This window comes from Uranotaenia lowii, chromosome 1 (genome assembly GCF_029784155.1).
Source record: "Uranotaenia lowii strain MFRU-FL chromosome 1, ASM2978415v1, whole genome shotgun sequence".
Classification (NCBI taxonomy): domain Eukaryota; kingdom Metazoa; phylum Arthropoda; class Insecta; order Diptera; family Culicidae; genus Uranotaenia; species Uranotaenia lowii.
Window position 1 is genome coordinate 179,349,222 of NC_073691.1, and position 22,098 is coordinate 179,371,319.

The following is a 22,098-nucleotide window of genomic DNA, read 5'->3' on the forward strand; positions in this document are numbered from 1 at the left end:
GAAAAATCTATGATCAAATCTGTGAAGCCTTTCAACAGAGATTCAATTTGGAAGATTTTTTGTCAATTATTTAAGACAATACATTCTAAATATTTTCAGGCATTGCCATCCAAAATTTTTGCTTTTTTGTACAACCTAAAAGAATCTTACAAAACCAATACAATATACAGATATATATGTTTACTGAAAATCTGTCCGTGATAGTGACTTACAGAGACAAAAACTTGATTCTCGGCTCTGTAAGTTTAGAGATATTGCCCCTAACCTGGCTATAGTTAATTTTTCAGAATTCTTCAAAATTGTTTAATTGCTGGGCATTGAACGTACTCGCTGTCCATTATTTGAAAAAAAAAATGTGAATTTAAAAATAAACTCACCGCCCTCCCCCTCCAAATTTAAAAGTCGAGCTCACTGCCCCCTTAGAAGCTCTCAACGCCCCTAAGGGGGCGGTAGGGACCACTTTGAAAACCACTGATTTGAAGTATTTTCAAGTTGAGCAGATTTCAAGATGTCGTTGGACAACGAAATTCGACTTTTTTTCGTTTATCCCTTTAACTCCTAACACCTCTTATTATGGATGTTTCATAAGATTTTCAGTGATTTAAGGCTGCCACACAATACCACGTCAGACGTCGCGTCGCTTCAACTGTTAACGTCGTTAAATACTAAAACGCTGACGCGACGCAACCGTCGATTTTTGCATCACAATACAGCGTCAAGAAACATAGCAACCAAAAGTTTTTTTTTGATTCGATGATTTTGCGGATGTCGATATTTTCGGTCGTGGTTTATTTGTTTTGTTCGAAATTCTTTTATTTTAGGAGGAATACGTTTGACAAGCAAAGAGAAGCCACTTTTGAATCAGTCCTGTTGATGGTATTTTTTTGTTGTGCCGGTATCACAGCCACGGGTACAGCACCTCAGCAAGGTTTGTAGGATAAGAACCTCCAAGCGCAGAAGCATTTCTCGATGGTCAACCACAAATTCAATCCTCCTGCCGGAAGTGAATCGACAGACCCCACATCGGTAACAGCCGCTAAAGAACGATTGTAATATGACAGTGTGATTGCACCAAAGGCAGCATTAAAATGTTTTGATCTGAAAACTAAAGATTTGTAACACTTAATTCTACCCCAAACAAAATCATACCAGAACGATTACCGGAATAGTTTAGATACCCGAACACATAAATAATCGTTGTTACTGCAATACAGCATCCACAGAAAAGGTTTTTTGAAAATTATGAAAATAAAACTCGGCACAAAAAATAACGTTTCATTCAATTTTTCGAAAAACGATAGAAGTTCGAAAACCGAATCATTTTGATAAATGGCAGATAATGGAATGATAATGGAAGAAAAAAAAAATAAATGGACGATTTTTTTTTTGGTTTTAGTCAATTATTTATGATTTCATCATTATGTAAAATAAATTTTTATGAGAGAAATGAATATCAACGATGTTGTTCATCAAGTTTGTACAATCGGGGAGAAAAATGACGATAATTTTATTTTACAGTTTATTTGTGTCAAGCTTTGACAAAAAACATAAAAAAGGAATATTTAAAGCCCTGCTGACGCGCTAGAATTTTGATTTTTTTCAAAACAAAACGTCGACGCTGGAGAACGCTGCTGTTTAGAACAAGTTTTGCGTTTTGTACAATGCCGTCACTGACGCGACGCACCATTGCAATTGTGATGGCTCAAACGGAAAATGGTATCCCCAAAATGAAATGTCAAAACGCGACGTCCGACGGGCTATTGTGCGGGCGCCTTTACAGCTTTGAAAAGAAAAGCGAAAGTCGCCATCTTGGATTAACGATTGCGTCAGATAGCGTAATTTGACTCCTAGTTTCACTCAATACCAATCAAGTGACGCTTTCATGCGATTTTTAGTGATCAACAGCATTTCAAAGTTCAGCGGAAGTCACCTTCATGATTTTCAAAATTGCTTCAGATAGCGAAATTCGACTTTTTACTCGTTGAGCCCCTTTCACAAATAGTCATAAATATTGGAACTCAAGATGGTATCAGATAACGAAATTTACATTGATTTACAGAGCAGAATTAAAAGCGGAAGCCGCTAACTTTGATTAATAGAAATTTTTCATCAAACAAGAATATGTGCTTGAAAAATCAGCAAGATAGAGACTGTTTACTGGTTTCCAGCAAAATTTGGATTGCTGAACGTCTCCAGCAATTTTTTTTGTTGGAAATCGAGGCAAAAATTTACTGTGTAAAGAGTACCGATTATCTTCCAATAAATGTTCCACTTACTGAAAAAATGTATGGAGGTGTTAGAAGAGTATTTTGAGCATTTCTTTTTTCTGGTTTTAGCTGGTAGCCAACATTGTAGAAAGTATTAGTTGTTTGGACGATTAGATTTGATATTACATAAGAAAGTTGTGAGTATTTTCAAAAAGAACGGGAACTTTAATGTTACTCTGTATATTTATCCTAAATACATGATGTATTTCAACCGAAACTAGGCTTTTCTTCATTCTATCTAAACTTTTCTGTAAGTTTATCGACAAACACAGATATAACTTCCATTTACTCTATTGTTCCACCTTCTTGATTTTTAATTTTTCTCCCACAACAACCCCCAACCATCATTCGCTGACCGTGAGAAGTCAGCCATGCATCGATGGGTAACGATGTCATCAATCAAAACGTCATCCGGAGCAACTTCTCGTTCCGTTCGAGTCAGTAAGGAGGGGGCGTTATTTTTCCACTCAATTGACTGTACAATTTGTTTACGGTTGTACGGACTGTCAACTTTCCCGACGAAGACAGAATGCCCTGGAGATAGATGGATGAATGGTGCCAATTGTTACTGGATAGAGTGTTAGATGAAGCGTTCTGTTTCGATTGAATTGATTAAGGTTCTTAGGAAAATATGTAGGTTCAAGAGAAATAGTTTAAAATTTTAAAAAAATTGGCAATGCTTTTCGCACAACAGCTAACGAAAAAACAGTTCAAGTATTCTTCTTTTGCCAATAAGAAAATCACACAATAGACATATCCTTCTACTTGAACAAATAACTGTGTAATGAATTACCATCCATCAACGTCGGAAGCACACACTTCACTTCCTGCCAAATCATCTTCGAGTTCAGCCCAGAAGCTGAAACTTTTGATTTTCTTTCTCGTATTTATGTGGGTATTTTCTCCAGATTTGTGGAATAGGTGCCAGAGGAAAAAAACATTCGTATGAACGTGGCTAGCAAAAAAAGACCAATGCTACAAATAGAAAACGGGTTTATTTATTCAAAGGATTCAACAGTTTCATTCATGTTCTTTTTGCAGTAGTGACTTCAATCCATTGTGATTTGGTAACAGAAGGTAGTGATGCATATTTATCATTTCTGTTGATTGATTTTTTTTTATTAACGTTCATTTTTGTTTCTGATAATGGTTTATAAAAAAACAAATTTAACTCCACTTAAAAATAATATGAGATTAAGTTTAAAAAAAATTGTGACCTTCCGGTCAACAACCTTAGAAAGCTCGGGAAATGTGACAAATTGGCAAGCAGAGGTGGAACGTACTCGTTTTAATAAATGCTATTATATCTCCGTGCTCTCAGATTTTCCCCTCAATCTGTTTCCTTTTAACTCCGGGCGCTGACTTTGGGACCTCAGGAGAAAGGAAAAGTTTACTCACTTTTTCCTTAACGTAACCGAAGATTACCTTCCGGTGAGTCGCCGAACGGGATCATGACAAAGTGGCAATGATGAGTTGACACTCGTCTGACGGAATCGCTTGGCTTAGAGGTGAAGACGGTCGAAATCAGGTAAGGTGAAAAAGGTTTTATTTCTTCTAAAATATTTGCATTTTTCATTCCATTGGTTTTTTAAATAATTGCTGTGATCCGTCTTGTTCTGCTAGCATCTGAGTTGATCCGAAAAAAATTGATAATTTATTAACAATTCGAATATTGTATCATATACCCTAGATGGCTCACTATCGGAATGCATAACATTTCCAAGGTGTGAGTAGATACGTATGGTCTCGTGCCGGATGAGCAGCTAGAAGAGGTAAAATAAAACCATCGTCCCGAAAGAAAATCAAACAAATGACCTCCGCAATATCGCCGCTCCCGGTGAAAAATGGAAGGAAAACTCTTTGACGAAGCTGATGATAATGGTAAAATAAGAAGCTCGTTCGGGAAAACTTTGTCCTCTCGATCTTTCCCGTTGTCTCTTTCCTCGGGTTGATTTCCGCCTTTGAGAGCTCCCATATTTGAGATGAGAAGAATGGCTCGGAAGACGACGGACTGTTGCACACCTGTGACGGCTTCTTCTCAACGACCTTGTCACTCATTTGGAGGATGAACGGAAGAGTTGATTCGGGGTTTTCCCAAGATTTAGCAGAAGCTAATTATGTCGTTCGACATTAATGTAGGAGAATGTAGCTACCGAAACACATGGTGAAACAAATGAGTCAATTGTAAGTTTGAAGAAATTTGATTCGTTAAATTAATAAATGGTTAACAAGTTTATTGAATCGAAGTAAATAGTTGACGATTCCGATATTACATATCATTCACATTTGATTTTTTCTTTTGGCTCCCATTTGTGGGGCGCCTATGTTTTGATGCTATTTCGTATATATTTCACCAGAAATCTGAGGTTGCCAGGAAGTTTCATGCTAAGATATATTGAAAATGAAAATGAGAATATTTTGAAAATAATTTAAATGAAATCTTTACTAATTACCAAATGCTTGAGAAAGTAAGCGATAACACGAGAAAAAACACACAACACAGAAAGCTCCCACGGTAAAATTCCCATCAGATTCCATGACGTAGTTTTAAAAGAGCTGTGGATAATCTTAAGGGGGGGAGGGGGGTGGGGGGGTAGGGTCTAACAATTTCAAAAAATCGATTTTTTTAATTTTTTTATTTTCTTATTGTAAAACATTTCAAGAATGTTGTGTCAAATTTTCAAGTCAATTGAAGCAAAACTGTAGAAATTATACGCCTTTATCTCCTCCTATCTAATACTGCAAGAAAGCAAGAGCAGAAACTTCAAACGCGTTTTTCTCGAAAGCACATTTTTAAAGTCCGTGGACATCGTCATTTGAAAACTACTTATCCGATTCTTTTCAAATTTGGAACATGTTTTCTACATACAAAATACCAGACCCCAACGTTTTTGTTTTTTGTTTTTTTTTACTTTGGGGAGATTTTACAGGTGAAAAATGGCAGATTTTTTCGTGAAAAATCGTAGTTTTTACTTCAAACAGCCACAAAAATTTCATAAAATTTTTTTTTAAGTTAAATAAAAACGTTGGGGTCCAGAAAAATATCTATTAAAAATATTTTGCTCTGATTTTTTGACTTCAGATGATTCTGTGCTGAGATATAGTGGCCACCGCAAATCCTGTTTTTTAAAAAGGCATCCTCGAAAGTGCTCCGTCACCGGCTCATTTTTCAATATTTTTCTACGGAAAAATTACTTAATGTTCTTTTAACAATGCTTTGTATAATGCAAAAAATTTTAATACATTTGTTTGAACGATAGCTCTAGAAAAAAATCGTGAAAATGGTGTTTTTTTATAGCCGTTAGACCCTACCCCCCCCCTTAAGAGAGCTCTGAAGCTATGTCTATAAGGTCGAATAAAACTATTCTGTTGAATGTTTTGTCCGACCTTATAGAATCCCGAGCAGACTTTTATGGCAAAATTATACCTAATTTTGCTATCATGCCTTGAAAGTAAAATGAGGTATCATTTTGCCCGAAAAATGGTGGTACAATGCCAAAATTTGGGTCTCACTTTTCATATATCGATACCACAATTATACTAACTCTAGGTTTCAATGAAACCTTAATGATACCTCGTTTAGCCAACCTTTCAAAACGCCTTTTGAGAGCACAATGATGCCACTTTTAGGTTTCAATTACATCCAAAATTTGGCATCGGTATGCTTTCGACATTTTTTTCAAAATAGGCTGGCTTATCGAGGTGTCAATGAGCTTTCAAATAGTTTCAAGTTTCAATACAATCAAAATTTGGCTATGCAATCTATATATTAGAAATAAGAGCGATATTTTACCGTTATTCGGACAAAATGATACTAAATTTTACGACCAAAGCATGATAGCAGAATTAGGTAAAATTGTATGTTGATAATTTCAAGCAATGCTTAAATCGCCTGCACTTATGCAATATACCGGTCTTAGGCAGCGAATATGAAATAAATCTTCATGTATAGGAAAATCGCCTTTAATTATGCAATTTTTTTTTCAACCATGCTTCCGAAAATCAATCATTTTCACTGAGCCATGCTTGACTACATTCAGAGCCAAAAAATCAAAGCAGTCAAATTTTCCTTCTTCAACCAAATCATACAAACAATCATGCATGACAACAACGCTTCTGTACTTGAAACACTTTTGCGATACATGATGAGGTAAAAAAGGACGCAGACTATCAGCAACGAACGTCTCGATGCTGGTTTCCTTCCCCTAACGACTTTCAACCTTTAGGATCATAACTGATATGTATCAGTTCTGAGCGATCTATGTAGGCTATCAGATGATTTTATATTTTTCGTTTTGCCTAGAAGGACCAAATCATGACTAGATAACCGCAATGAACTGTCCAGCATGTGCTACAGCTTTTTTGAACATGTGGTCCTGGTATTTATTCAGATTTTTCCTTTTGAAACATTAATGATCGTCTATCAATAACGAGCATTATCAACAATGATGCGAGGATAGACGTTCGGGAATGATTGAGGGAGCGACGTTCAAAATGTATCACCAAGTATGTCAATCACCGTCGATTAGCCACGTGACGAATAGCAACGGTAGCCTCCGGTGGGGCATGGTATATCTTCTTGTATCAAGTTAGTGTTGATTTTCGACTTATATTCAATGGGTACTTTTACCACGTGCGTATCACAGCACTCGGAGGTAGCATCATTCTAGCTAGAAACCATTCCTGATTGCTTTTCTTGAGCGATTTTCCGACCACTGAATTCACCACTATGTGGCATTTTGCCCTACACAATGGTTTAAACAAACAATTATTCTAAAATTTGGGTGTTAAAGACTACTTGGGTATGACATTCGTGTCGTGTCGTTAAATCTTTCTAAACTTGGATAATTGACTAAATTTATTTAAAAAAAAATTTCCTGGCTTAATTTATTTAAACAGCATGTTTCTATTATAGCATTCTATTTACTGGTAGTAAATTGGAAAAACATCAAACATGTTCATTTCTAAAACAATCATTTGTCTCCGTTAAATCAGAAAACAAAACCATACGAAGTTTGGAAACTTTAAGGAATAGGTGGAACCTAGTTTAAATTTAAAATTCAAATTCATTCCAGTATACAGTTTAGTGTTCTAACCTGTGTAGAATCATAATGTATTCATTTCGTCTTCATTTATTCAACAATTATTGATCGTTATATACAATATACACACATATGCTGACCACTTATTGTAACGTCTTAAGATATACGAGAGACAGAAAAACAGTGATTTATTACATAACTGAATTCGATAATTATTTTTGTAAGACACGGTATTGAGAACTTGTTCAAAAATGCATTACAAATTGGAATTCGAGACTGTGTTTCAGTTGAAAATAACATTACAAATTTAAGGGAGCTCTCTTAGAAAACATTTAAATCTTGATATAGAAATGATTTTCGATGAGTTAATAATTCAACAACTAAAAGCACTTTAAAGTTTAAAAAAAGTTAACAGTCTCAAATTTCAATTTGTTATGCATTTTAAACAATCCCCCAAAACCGGTAATATCAGTTTTGGCAAAAAAAATGCCAGATTTGTAATAAAAGCTCGATATTGCTATCTCTAGTTCAGTTGTATTAAAATAACTAAATTGAGTTTAGCAACTTGGCAAAATTGAGAGAATCTGTTTAGATATCTAATTCTAACTCTTCTAAGTATAAATTGAGGCATTACGGCCTGCGGTAAATCCAAATGTGCAAGAATTGAATAAGTGACGGCAATTTCCAGATTGCATTTAGATTTCCCGCGGACTGTAACGCCTCAATGTATGCCGAGGTGGGTCAGAATTTGATATGTAAACAGACTCCCATGAATTTTGCAAATTACCAAACCTTATTTTGTTGTTTTTTTTTTAATTTTCGGAGACGTTAAATATTTTTAAATTTTTATCTGAGGTAGCTCAAGTAGATGTAATTGGTAACGAACTGGTTCACCGGATCTAGCAATAATATCTTATAAAAGTGTATTCAGTTGTACCAATCCTTAATAGGAAAAAACTACCTTACATCAAACAACCGAGTTTTACAGCAACATATTAAAAAATATACAAGATTTTGAAAAATCAAAAATACGCGAGAGTTAAGGAAAAAAATAATAATTGACACTTACCTTACAGTACAAATCTCAGTCAAATGCTCCCTATTCGCTTAGACAAATTCTGGTGGAGCGTCATTCAATTCCGATCCTTACTTCATCTTGTTCCCAGAGCCAGAGCTAAGTAGCTAAGCAACAAAAGCGCCGATGACAGTGACTTTGAGCGCGGCTTTATTTTGGTTCAGATGGAAGCTGGTTTTTAATTTTAGGGTGATTTCACAATCCAACCATGCATCATTATGCCTCTTTCACCAATGGAAGTGGCCGTCTCTTAAAGTGTTCGTACCAGGGGACTGAGATAAACGGAGAATCATCGTCAATGATCACACAAATTGTGAAGCCAATGATTGAATTTGTGGTAATTTGTGGCAATTTGTGAGAGAGAATTAGAAGGTTTAAGTTAAAATGAGAGGAAACGGTGCTCAGAGAGAGTGAAAATGTGCTAATTGTTGCAAATTGTTGCAATTTGTGAAGCTTTGTGGAATTTTGATCATTACCATTCCAAATGCAAAGAATTCTCTCTCCACTGCAATCCCTTGGTTCGTACATTCCAGTAGAGTCCCGGTTAGATCCTTCCTTTCTCGATTTCGGTTGTTGCTGCGGTGGATCTCTTCCAGTGTACGAAACTGGCGTAAGTCCAGCGATGGATTGAGCATTTCTAAATTGCTGCGGATGAGTTAGATGAAATTGCTGTGGGTACAGTGGAAGTTTTGTTGTTTGAGATTTTCGACGAGCAGGTTTAATTTTCTATTCAACTTACCTTACAGCCGTTTACGTTAATGAGACAGTTTACGTGGCTGAATCTCCAGACACAATCTGCTGCTTCTACCTTTTTTTTTTGAGTTTCACTGTTTAGAAACTGCTGCAACGACGGAAAGTAAACACTTCGGTATCAAAAGTTTTAATTCAAAACAAACAGTGTATGGATCGGTAAACGTTGCTATATACCCACTGCTTTTACGTTATATTGCAATTAAATCTAATAGGAATTGAAATTAAAAAAAAATGTTTTCATCCAAATCAAAGTCACTAAAAATGATTGATGTCATATTAAATTGACGTTTTAAATGTTTTTTTTATTTCTAGATGAATGTATCAATTCAACTTAGCAGATTTGTGCAACAAAAATTTTCGCTTATCAACTCCTAATCTAGAAACAAAACACAACAACCGTTGCCAACACTCATCAGAAGGATAGATTGTAGTAAAGATGCTATGAAAACAAAGTTATATTTTTATTAAAATCTGTCAAACTTGAAAAGCGATTTTCACGAAACAAAATTTCTAATGTTGTCGTTTTCGCCCATTGTTAAAATCGACTCTGACTAGTTTGATTTTCAGCTTGAATGATGATAAAAATTTTCAGTAAGGGCAAATGGATTTTGGCTATTTAGATAAAATTTATCAAAATAATCCATAAATTTTAAATAGTGATTTCAATATATACAAAAAAATAAATAATGATTTTTATTTGGTTTTTTCAATTTCAGGTTCATTTGTCAACTTCATTTATTTGTTTAAAGTTCAAACATGTTCAAATTTAAGATTCCTCAAAATATACTAATAATTTGGTTTTAATTTGATAAAATAAAAGTTTTTGATAAACTACAAAAAAGAAATCGAACTAAATTCCACACTTTCTTTTATTTTGACAATTCAAAAATAATTCTAGTTAGCAATATTTGCAAATAAAATATTTTTAACGCTAAATAAATGATTTTGCATATATGTATAAATGTAAGAACCAAATAATGTAAGTAATGTGATGACATTTAGCTTCATGATAAGAACAATTGAAAAATACACTTTGAAGATGCCTGTCATCGTTGTAGCACCTCGAAAATGTCATCTAATTTGCCGCTATATCCATAACAATCAGGTGTTTTATGTACCAACAGATTTTTTTAAATTTCACTAAAATTCTTAAATGCCATTAAGCTATTCTTAACAAAAATGTCTAATTTCGCTAAAGGAAATCTATGACATCAAATTATGCTATCATTTAGGTCTTAGATATTTACTATTATAAAATTGAAATCTTATTTAAACCAAGTTTTGCTATCAGATGATAATCTACATAAAATTGTGCTAACAGCTAGTTTTGGTACCGTACTGTGGTTTCAGAATGCAATCAAATTTTTTTTTTTGACGTCACCTGGGATGCAGTTCGATTTAATTTTCACTAATCACTAATCACTAATCGTACTTCCATAGCCAGAACTTATGTCTGAGTCCCAAAGAATAATATGCGTGTATTATTATTCTTCTTGTCTTTGTTCATGTTTTTGATAATTCTAACATAAAAACATCAAAATGATCAAGAACATAAAATGGTTGGGCCTACCATGGAGCAGAGAACGCAGAGACATCTGGAACACAGGAATAGGAAGAAACGTGGACCACCAGTACCATACGTTTCGAAGGGGATCGTTGGAAGCATGCTAAGAAAAATGCTCCGTGATGAAAATACCATGCTAAATGTTAAGTAGCTTCACCAATCACTAGAGCCATTCTTCATCGGCTGGAAATGATTTATTTGGTACACAGAAATCACAAAACTTAAGACTAAAAATCATTTTAAAAATTTGATATATTTGATGAAAGATTTAAAAAAAAATCACTTGGATTTTCTGCGTTGAACTGTTTTGGATTTCAGTGTACAATCATTTCTGGTCTTAGACCAAGGTTAAAGCGCCTTTACTCGCTCTTGAAAATAAAAAGAAACGGAAACATTAATAGAACATTAAACCTTTCGAGTTCTGTTGAGAGCTCGAAAGGTTCTTCAAATTTTTAACCCTTTCACAAGAATTTGATAGTGAGATTACTTCGAAACCTATCTGCAAATGATGAACTTTCATTTTTTAAAGAAGGTGATTGTATTCAGTTAACTTATTAAAAATGTTAATCTTGTATGATTCAGAAAAAACATTATGAAAATACAAACATTTAAAAACCATGAGAAAGTACATAAGTGAGAAAAACATAAAGGTGAAAGATTGAAATTGGCTCACCGGGTTTTCTGCTCTCGTTGATATTTACTATCATCATTAGTGATGATACTGCGGTTCTGGTTCGGCCGGACATATATTCGAAAAAATATCAAAAATTTACCCTTTTCCCGTTCCACAAAACACGTTTTTCCAATTTTTTCGCCCTCACATTCTTACACAAACCACTAGTATTTCATTGGGAAAGAAAAAATCCCAAAAATGCAGCGCAACGAGAAAACCGAAAAAACGCGTCCGCACTCGAGCAAGGCCTACTCGGAACTCCAGTTCGATTTAATTTTGAACACCTAAATAAACCTAATTTTTTATCATAGAAAATTGAATACCAAATCATGCTACACTCAACAAAATCCACACTTAGTATGTATGTTTTTCCCACACATACGTCTTCAAAATTGCTCAACGCTTAGATTTCATATATCACACATAAAATTTATGTTCAACATATGAAATTTATAAGATATTGACACATAAATTCAATAATTTTCATCTTCGAAAATATTCTTTTTTCAAAATGGCCGAATTTAAGAAAAGTTGGCGTACCCGTTTTAAGTTTCAATTAAAACACAATAACCAGGTGAGTATTACCCATTAAAAATTAAGCAGTAAATTCTTCATTGATGTGTTCTACTCTCCCCCGCAGGAAGCGCTTCTGACTGATATGGTGGTCAAAAAGGTGCAGGGCAAAAAATGTTCCGCGGTAGCATGAGGAATTCCGGTGAAAAGCGGATTAGAAGATGGTAAGTTAATAGCTCTTATTATTATTATTATTATTATTATTTTTATTAAAGACATTTTACCATTTACATGGCATTCGTGTCTGTAATAGCTCTTATGATTTTTCTAGCAGGTTTGGAAACGGGTTTTTATTTTGTAGATTCCGGAGCCTGGCATTGATATGGTGTTCCTGACCTGGCGAATATGTTGAATAAACGGGCCCCAAAGGTATCGTCGTTTGGTCAGCTGATTTTTCGGAGAAGACTTTCTATTTCCCTTCCAGTGGGATAGGAAAGCGAGAAATGTAAGCATTATACACAGCAAGGACAATAAATATTCATTTCAATTAAAGCGATAGCGAAAACCACAATAAAAATTCTATTTCCGTCCGAAAAACTAATTCGAGCAAAAAAAACGCCTTTGGGTAGGCAGGTGTGAATGCAATGTAATGTAGGCTTATTATATTTATATGTGTGATTATAACCTTTATGTGTCGCATATAAAAATTATTAACTTCAGTTCTATATGTGTGGGCACGTATTTTCCAAATGCGAATCACATTGCAAAAATCTATAAGGCAAACACATATCCCCAATATGTCGATTTTTTGCAGTGTACCATTTTGATCTCACTTTTCTGCTATATCGTAATAAATGAAACCTTAATGATGCCTTGTTTTGTTATTTTGGAAAAAAACGAAACCAAATAGTGCTTTCATTTTGGTTTCAATGCCATACTCAGGTGTTGATTTGCCATCATATTTCGACGTATTGATGCTTCAATGAAACCTTATTTTGCCATCGGGAAAAATGCGATACTTAACCCTCATCCGCATTAGAGTGTCATTTTGACACTATTGCAAGTTTGAAGGCTTGTAACTTTTTTCATATGCTTCAAAGTACAAAAATTTCTTCGGGGACCCTAAATGAATTCAAAAGTTCTTCAATATTGCATCTTTACTTAATTTATGGACGAACCCTGGAAGCCTGGACAAAAAAACTCCCTTTTCCGACTTAGAGTGTCATTTTAACACTCCAAAAGGTGGGTGGTGATTCGGGCAGAGAGCGAAGCAGACAGACCAAGAAATGCACGGCACGCATCGTTAATTCGTCTGTCGGCTTCGCTCTCTTCCCGAATCACCACCCACCGTACCTACTCGGAGAGCAAACAAACACGTTTTGCTGGACCGCTGCTTGTAGTTCTAGAAATTCAGGACTGATTTTACGTTTATAGTTTTCATATTTTTGTGAAATCTCACAGCGTGAATTGTAGCACCTCACTAGAATGTAGATTAAATGTGCTTTCCAATGAATATACTTTTGGTTGGTCCAACAAAGTAAAAGCACTGATAATCCGGGTACAACCTGACAGTGAACCACAAAAACAGATGAAATTTCAATTTGTGAAAAAATCGCGCAAAGTAGTGAACTTTGAAAAATTCCAGTAAATTCAATTTTTGTTGCATCAAAAATCTAAATACAGCAAAATGTTGGAATTTTAATAGATTTTGTAGTCGTATTTTTTTCAAAACTCTACCATCGCTCAAACAGTATTTACTAGCAATCGAATGAAAAGTAGGTTTTTTAGACCACTTTTTTGAACTTTTTGTGACCATTTCATTAAAAAAATTTTAAAAAATATTTCTTGTCTTCATGATGTAGGCATTAACTTCAGCTTTCATTTGCATAAGGCAAATATTTTTTTGGACGTGTAACATATGAACTACAGCAGTTTTCGTGAGGCATGTTTTTCAGGATTTTTTTCTTTCATGCTGAATAACGAGAAAACTAGTAACTTTAGCTATATATAATGTTCTAAACATATTTTACTGACATTACAAGGTTTCTATTGATATAACTTTGTTTAAATCGGTTGAACACGCCAAAAGTTATAACGATTCGAGCTTGTAGTGTCAAATTGAAACTCCTAGTGCTGATTAGGGTAATGAAATCTAATGCGGATGAGGGTTAATTATGCTATCATTTTGGCATTGATAGCTCATTGTGGTTACTGTTTGCTATCGATTCGGGCATCAAAGTCTGCTCGGGATTAGCTTTAAAGACGTTAACAAAACAAACAGGGCCAACTAGCCCATATGTTAGCTTGAATGTAGTTGTGCTAAAGCATAGAATGCGCTTTGGCTTATAAAGTAGCGTTAGGAAATAGTCTTAAGCGAGCTGTTAAGGTTGGAATAAAACTTAAATTGTTACTTGGGTTCCCATCTCGATACTGCGTGTTAAATGTTAATCTTGAGTTGTCCACGTTTATTCAGTCTGTAAAGCCAAAATCGAAAAAAACGGTGTCTGTCTTAATTGTTTATTCAATAAATTTTAAAGCTTAGTTTTATTATATAGCGTCGGTCGGTATTTTTAAAAACAAACCAAGGCACATTCAGAAATCTCAATGCAACTTTATACACAGACAAACAAAGCTATTGGAACAAAAGTGAAACATTTTTGCCTATGTCTATAAATTTTCTATAAATTTCTTCTACTGATAATGAATTTTTATTCGCTAAATGATAAATTTAATTCGATAGTTTTGTTCACCAAACGATACCTTTTTTAACTAAACACATATAGAATCTCGAGTGCATCTTGTTGACTTCGAGTGGCCGAGGCATAATTTTGTTCTCTTCGAGGGGCGAGTATTTAAAAAAGAAAATTTATTACAGTAGCACATTATAGAGAATCTCGAGTGATTCTCGTTGGCTCTGAGTGGCCATTTCCGGCCGAGTGAGAATAATAACAACTATCGTCGGAATAAAAACGCTATCCGTGTAATTCAAAAATCCAGTTCTAAATCAGACTCCGTACCGAAAAGTTCCCAAGTGATTCCTTTTTGACAACGCGAAATTCCAGAAAAATTTCATGGTAATTTACATTTACGACTATGATACCGCTCAGCTGTTTGCTGATAGTCCTCTTGTTTGGACAAACTCTGACTCAATACGATAATAAATTTGAAGGTAATGCAATTGATTCAATTGAAGCAAAAATATTTGAGTGTGCACATGTGCCGAACGGACAAAAAATTTAGCATGTGGTTGCTCTGTTAAGTCTTCTATTGTGCGATATCGTTCCATCGATGGCTAGGTAGATTTCTTATTTTCGTTTTGTGCGGATGTTCCAACTGGATTGAGTTGTCGCATACGGTCAACGGTCAGAAATCTTGGCCTAACTATTTTCGATTATCGGAACGATGTTTTGATCTTCTATCTGTCTTTCATTTCAACTCTTTAACCCTCACCGATAAAGCCGCAAATTCATTTCATAAAGCAAAAATATGTTTATTATTTTTTTTGCTACAGTCACTGTTGGTTGTCGGCAATTTAACGCAAATGATGGATATTATGGAAAACACCCTTATTTCTAAACGGGAGCTTTCAAAAACATCGTCACATCAGGAAATGTTACAAAGCTACGCATTGGGATGCTTGGACGCATGGATAGCCACATCCGACTCGTTCAAGAGCGATATCCTTATAGCAACAAGGAGTTGAACGAATTTGGTAAGTTAGATTTATAGTTTATCAATAGTACCAACATTACCTGTTATAACATATTCGACCCCAGTTATAGCAGGCCAGGCAAACACGAAAATTGAAGTACGCCGAAGAGATCGAAAATTATTGCAAAGGATACAGTTCTTGAAGGCATTGGATTGTCCCGGATTAATGTCGGAGTTTGCCCCACTTATGCTTCAGTTCCATTTCCTACCTGAAGGTTATGGAAAGATCTTTATAGATGGTGATCCTGTGCCTCTGATGACGTTTAGAGATCCTAAGTTATCCTTCAATTACATTGGATTCAGCAGCTGGGAAGTGCCGGTGATTTATTTTTACGATTGTCCACTGTCCTCTCGGCCAGTTTTATCAAGACAAAATATAACCACCGGTTAGCTATTTAATTAACTGATTTTAAAGATTATAAGGTAAAGCTACGGTGTAAAAGGTACATCTGAAATCAAAATGTTCAATACCATATTTAGGCCATGGAACCTAAGGCCACATAAACTTAAATAATAATCTAGTTTCAATTGGTCGTTACGAAATAGGCTTCGAATAAATACATTTACTCCACAAAATATTGAAGTGAAAATCTTTAAAAATTGGCAAAAGACTCTTTTCAAGAGCCACATTAACATAACTATCACTGATGTCAGTGGATCTTAAATTAATATGATAGATCAACCGAAAAAAAACTCTCTTCAAACTTGTTTGGTGTCTTGTGTAGTGTAGGGGAGGAGCGGGCTATATGCGCCTATTAAGCAGAACACTGATTTAATCCAATATCACATCGAATATGTGTACAAAAACTATATACACGTGTGCAGGCATCTGTTTTCTATACATTGGAGTAATTTTTATGTTAAAATTTTCTTTTGTTTCCAAGAAAACGATTTTATTATAAGTGTTGTCTAAAATGCCGAACCTCAAACCGTGCGGGCTAAATGCGCCTAATTATGTTTTGAACAAAATTTCTGTATTTTGGGCAATATTTCCCTATAATTTCATTGGAACTGATACAAAGTAATAATTTCCGTACGGTAAAGCTGAAGTTTTATAAAAATCTATGTATATTATAATTTTATGGAATAAAACAAAAGTTAGGGTTGCCATACTATGGAGGCAGTTCATCCATGAGAAAAACTTAATCAAATCTGTTTTTGGATCTTCAATTCTTTTTCAAGATGTTATTCAGAGCTTAGATTTGAAGGTTCAATGATAAAAATCATTTATTTATTCTATTTAACCTGTTATTTTAGGATGGAGGCATTTTACAAACATGATGGGGGCATACAAAAACACTTAATTATTCCACTATATAATCATTACCAAACCTCCACAAAAGCTGAAATATGTTTAATTTCTAAAGTTCATTTGAGTAAGAAACAATAACCATCCTAGTTTTGGTTTTAAGCTTCTTTACGTATAATTTTTAAAAGTCGAAATATTACATCAAAATGTATCAAAACCTTGGATGATTTTTCAAATTTTCTGCAGTTTGTAAATTCATGAAATTCTTTCTTGCCTTATGTTCTAAGCGTATCACCTTCAAAATGCATTGGTCAGATAAGCTGTCTAGTCAGCCATTTAATCAAACAGCCGTAGGGTCATTTAACCCGATAGGCCCATTTAGGAAACCTTTCCCCTACCGGTTTTCAGATTATCACTCCAAACTGAAAGATGCATGGATGGCATTTCTCCTCATAGGTGCCCGAAAAAGGCACCGTTGTGCAATATTTTCACCAGCTCTATGTGGTGATCTCTTTTTTTCTCCTAAACCGGCCTTTAAGATACGGCCGATGCCCGATTTAATATGCCCCATCTACAAGAAGGGTGACAAATCGAACTGTGAGAACTACCGAGCGATCGCTGTCCTCAATGCCGCCTACAAAGTGTTGTCCCGAATCCTACTACGCCGCCTAACGCCACAAGCAAACAGATTCATGGGAAGTCTTTGGGCCGGCTTCATGGAGGGACGGTCTACGACGGACCAGATCTTCACATTTTCGAAAATTCTTCAAAAATGCAGTGAACACCAAGTCCGCATAAGACTTGATCGACCGTGACGAGCTACGGAAAATCATGGACGAGAATGGCTTTTCTGGAAAGTTAACCAGACTGATCAAGGTGTCGATGGATGGAACGCAGTGCTGTGTGCGCATTTTGGGTGAATTGTCGGGTTCATTCCAATCGCGTGGGAGCTTCGACAAGGCAAAGGTCTATCGCTATCCTGCATTATGTTCAACGTGGCGCTAGAAGGTGTAATTCGACGAACGGTGGGCGAAATGCGGGGCACGATTTTCAACAGATCCAGTTAATCCAGGAAGAGATCTATCGCAAACTGAAACGGGAAGCAGGAAGGATTGGGTTGAAGATTTATACGTCTTAGACGAAGTATGTATATGCTGACCTGCGTATCCGAGGCCGACCGAACCCGCTTTTCCAGTAATAACAAGGCAACGATCGACGGCGATAAGCTGGAGATAGTCGAAGACTTTGACTATCTCGGCTCACTGGTGACCGCAGACAATGACACCAGCCTTGAGATACGGCAGCGAATGATCAGCGGGAGTCGTGCCTACTAAGGACTCTACAAGAAGACTTAGCCCTCGGAAGAAATGTAACCTGTAGATGACACTCATTAGGCCGGTTTTTTTTTTCTACGAACACGGGACGTTGATATTGCACGATGAGAACCTTCGTTCACTCGGAGTATTCGAGCGACGTGTGTTAAGAACCATCTTTGGCGGCGTGCAGAAGGACGGAGTGTGGAGGCGAAGGATGAACCAGAACTCGCGCGACTCTACGGCGAACCCAGTATCCAGACGGTGGTTAAGGCTGACCGGATACGCTGGGCAGGACATGTTGCGAGACTGTCCTGCAAAACAGGTGTTTGCTACGAATCCGGTAGGAACAAGACGAGCCAGGGCGCAACGAGCGAGGTGGTTAGACCAAATGGAGCGTTATCTGGTGAATGTGGAATGTCCGAGAATTTGGAAAACGGTTGCCATGGATTGAGTGAATTTTGGGAATTATTTTGGTCAAGTTATGTTGTGAAACGAAATACTACGAAAATTTAAAAAAATAACCATAATCAATGAATCTTCCTATTATATAACAAATTTCTACATATTCATATGAAGCCTTTGGCAGGAAACTCCACGCTTCATTCCTTCCTTGTTCCTATATCTTTTACGTTTTTCATTACATGGTTGGCCTGGCCGTAAAAGCTTCTCATTTTCCAGGATGCATACACGTTTTGACCATGTTGGAAGAAGAAGAAGAAAGATTCCTCCCACCTATAAAAAACTTTAAATTGCCTGTAACCAGGCTTCGGACGCTCCTCAGAGCCCTACAAGAGCGGTGTAACTTTCTGCTCCGCTCTTTAAATGATGTTGTGAGCGGAGCAAGAGTGGTCAATAGGATCAGAGTGACGATACACACAGGGAGCGCTTTTCGTCACTCAAACAACACTCAAAATTGAAATGAGTACTCTATAAGTGTGTCTCCCAAATAGCACTCTGAAAGTGTACACTTAGTGCGTCCAAGTAATGAATTGATGGTATTGTTCGCTTTGGTTTGTTTTTTTGCTGTGTTTTCCGAAGATAAATCAAATAGATAATAATGTCCAATCGGGATTAATGAATCTAATACACTTTAGTTAACAAACTGGCATTAAACTACAAGTTTTTTGTTCTTCTAAAATCCATATTGACTATCCAGACCAGCAGCAATCTCTTCACGATTAGGTCCGAATTTGTAACTTTCAAAAACGCCAAATTTCGATTTTTTTTCATTTTTGATTTCGTTAATTTCATTGCGGGAAGACCTGCTTCAATTTTAAATTTGTTTATATAGGTACTTCTGTGTGCGTTGCAAAACATCATATTATGAATTCCATTCAAATTAAATAATGAAAAAAGTCTTGAAATTAAACTTCAACTTAAAATCACTTAAATTTTGAGAAAAACGAATAAGGTGGTTCGATTTGAACTGCAAGCCAGCCAAGAAACTGGTTACTGTTATTGCATAAATAAAGGCGTTTTCAGCACCTGAATTCCGCCTTTGTTTATGCAATATAAGCAGAGCTGCTTATGATTTCCATGAATCAAGAGATCTAATGAAAAATTCTGATTTTTTGCTGTGAATAATCCTGATTTTTAACGAACCAACCTCGCAACCCTGAATTATGTTAAGATGTAAACGACCAATTACTTTACATTATAATAATTTCATAAAACCCTTGGCATATGAACCTCTGCACGACTGCTTGCGAGCTGTGCTTTCTGTGCGTTTTTATTTCTGTTACGAAAGGAAGGGTGGTTGCCTAAAACACACTTAACTTCCCTCAGTGTAAACACTAAGAGTACACTCTGAGAGCGACACTTACGGAGCACACATCACTCATGTAAGTGAGTGTCGAACATTTATTTTCCGGGAAGCTTGAGCAAAGTGTGTGCGGTTTGCCGCTCACAAGAGTGTGGGTTCCACACCTCTTTGTGAAGCTTTGCTCTTGCACTTATGAGCGACACCACAGGAGCCGTCCGAAGCCTGCCCGGCAGAAGGTGTTTTTCATAAATCGAGCAACGTCGCAGATTTGTCTCAACGGTCAACGCAATCATCTGTTTATCAACACTGCAAACATTCATGTGGTGCAAGAAGCAATTGTGCAAGTGATGGTTTTTCCTGTGTGTATCTGAACGATTTCATTTCCCCAAACAAATAATAACAAGTGCAAATTAACGCAGATCGATGGCGAAAATGCTTGTCAGAATTGTGAAATCAGATTTTAGTGTTGTAATAAAATTAAATATGCGGATTTTAGCTGATAAATAAATTTATTCGATCATAATTTCGTTACCTTTACTTTCTCCGAAATAAACATCAATTTAAAAAAAAGCAACGAAAAAAGCCTACACAATTCAATGAATAAAAATTTTACAGTACTGTAATTTCAAAGCAGCCTGTAAAATATTAGGTTCACTGAAAAAAAAAGGTTCTGTGATTTTTTTTTCACCTGTAAAATTACGGTAAAAATCCTGCTCCTTTTTGTTACAGGACATTTGCCGTAATTTTACTGTAAATAATTTTTGCTGTGTAATAATGCCGTTTTATCGTGAGGTGATGCAGCGTAAGAAAAGACAGCAAATCTTTTGTGTTTATGTTATAAACACACTGATTTGGAATTACCAGCTATTTAATAGCTCTTTATGATTATAATGACTAAACTTTTCATTTCAAGATTTTTATATTTTTTTTACTCTATATACATAGCGGAAAGGTTTCTAAAATGGGCCTATCGGGTTAAATGACCCTACGGCCGTTTGACGAAATGGCTAACAAGATAACATATCTAATCAATCCATTTTGAGCGAAATATGCTTAGAACATGAGGCAAGAAAGAATTTCATGAATAAACCAACTCAAAAAAAATTTAAAAAATCATACAAGGTTTTGTTACCTTTTGATGTAATATTTTGACTTTTAAAAATTATACGCAAAGATGCTCAAAACTAAAAGTAGGGTGATTTTTGTTTCATATTCAAATGAACATTAAAAGTAAAACAAATTTAAGCTTTTATGATGGTTTCATAATGATTGGAAAGTGGAATAAGAGAGTGTTTTTTCGTGCCCCCATCATGTTTGTTAAATGCCTCTATCTCATAATAACAGGTTCAAAAGAATAAATATATGATTTTTATCATTAAAACTTCGACTTTAAGCTCTAATTAACACCTTAAGAGAGAATTGAAGATCTCAAAACAGATATGATAATTTTTTTCTTATGGATGAATTGCCTCCATAATATGACAACCCCAACTTTTGTGTTATTCTATAAAATACTTAAAGGAATTTTTTTTTTATAAAACTTCAACTTTGTCGTATGGAAATTATCAGTTTCTAGCATTCCCAATCAAATTGAACGGAAATATTGAAAAAAAAAACAGAAATTTTGCCTAAAACATAAACAGGCGCATTTAGCCCGCACGGTTTGAGGTTCGTCAATTTTGACAACAGTTATAGTAGAATCGATTTCTCAAAATCTGAAGGAGATTTCAACATAAAAATTACTCCAATGTATAGAAAACAGATGTCTACTCATGTTTATATAGTTTTTGTACACATATTCGATGACATATTTCATTCAATCGGTATTCTGCTTAATAGGCGCATATAGCCCGCTCCTCCCCTAATTCTAACACGGCCAACCCATCCCACCCTCTTTTAGCAGCTATCAATTTGTTTGAAAATGCGACAGATGACATATTGTTTTTCCCACTACCGGTAAAATAATTCAGAAGGCCCTTAAATTATTCTATTCTTTTTGCACGAGCTTTTGCAAGCCGCATTCTCTCTCGGCCTTCGAGACACGCTTCTACCTTCGCACCCTTAACTTTTGCGATTTTCTAGGTACATTGCTGCAAAGCCGCCTCCTCAAGCAGCCTTCGAGGCACGCCAATAGGTACTCAGCGGCCTTCCAGGCTCACTTCTCCCGGAAACT